The sequence below is a fragment of the Myotis davidii genome, unplaced genomic scaffold (assembly GCF_000327345.1).
Source record: "Myotis davidii unplaced genomic scaffold, ASM32734v1 scaffold586, whole genome shotgun sequence".
NCBI lineage: Eukaryota > Metazoa > Chordata > Mammalia > Chiroptera > Vespertilionidae > Myotis > Myotis davidii.
In genome coordinates this window covers 1,052,635-1,053,718 of record NW_006296809.1, presented here as the reverse complement: position 1 = coordinate 1,053,718, position 1,084 = coordinate 1,052,635, and the positions used below count along the sequence as shown (strand labels likewise).

Below are 1,084 nucleotides of genomic sequence, written 5' to 3'. Positions count from 1 at the left end.
GATGCCACGTCGGCCTGGGCCCCGGGCCTGGCGGGGCGCGTGCACTCCGACGCTGGTGGCAGCAGCAGAAACGCAGTGGTCGCCTGTGTCCACCCTCGCGGCTGGGCCCACACCTCCCTGTCCTCGGCCCCGTTCCCTCCCCCCACATCTGCGGCAGGAGGTGCATGGGCCTCCGACGCCGCTCTCCCTGCCACCCCCAGCGTGTCGCCGCTGCCCCCCACGTGGACGGCGGTTGCTACGTGACCCTCTGAAGGGCCCACACCCAGGGCTCCCACACCCCTGCATCCTCCAAGGGGCTGCAGGCCTTTCCTGGGGTGCCTTCCTTAAACCCACAGGGCACCTCCCTCCGCTCGCACCTCCTGACCCCGCGCCCGACTCAGCAACATCGGCCACGCTTGGGCACACAAAGATCCCTGTGTGTCCACGCACATGCATGCGTGTGTCGCATGTGCACACTGTAAGGACACACTGTGTGTTGTCTGTCGGGGGTCAGTGTGCGGTGTGAGGCAGGCCCCCGAGGACCTCAGGGCTGTCAGCTCTGCCCCGACCTGGGCAGCCTCACAGAGCTAAGGGCACAAAGAAACTTCTTTTGGCTGAACCCCCACAGGTTGGCAGGTGGGCTCGGGCGGTGCCGGGGCGGGTTCTGGTGTGAGATGCCCCGCTTCCCCACTGCCTGGTCACGCTGGTATAGGGCGTTGGCAGATGCTGGCTGAGGGGCTACTGGACCCCAGATGCGTCCAAGACGAATTCGACTGCCACCATCGGGGCCCCTGTGACCAGGCGGCTGCTGCCTCCTCCTCACTCCTCCAAACTCAAAGCCCCTGAGGGAGTCGAAGGTTTCATCTCAGTAAGAACCCGCCGGCAGAGGCCCCGGTGAGCGGCGGATGCCCTGCTGTTGGCATCCACGGATACCTGACCCGACAGGGGTTGTCCCCAGCCACGCACCCCCAGGCGCCATCTCCCCGCCATTGACCCTGTGGGGGGAGCAGCTGGCCCGGTGCTGGCAGCCGCCTGCCAAGCCTCCACGAGAGAAAGCCTCGCCGTCCCCCCCCTCCTCCCAGCACAAAGGCGCCGCTCACGCCCG

At 67.4% G+C, this 1,084-nt stretch overlaps 1 protein-coding gene across 1 annotated transcript in view; it reads right to left on the bottom strand.

The window, feature by feature from the left end:
- Positions 1–1,084, bottom strand: part of SKI (SKI proto-oncogene) — a gene marked incomplete at its 5' end in the record, with an annotated part of 63,805 nt that overhangs the window by 18,561 nt on the left and 44,160 nt on the right. The gene's annotated exons all lie outside the window — the stretch shown is intronic.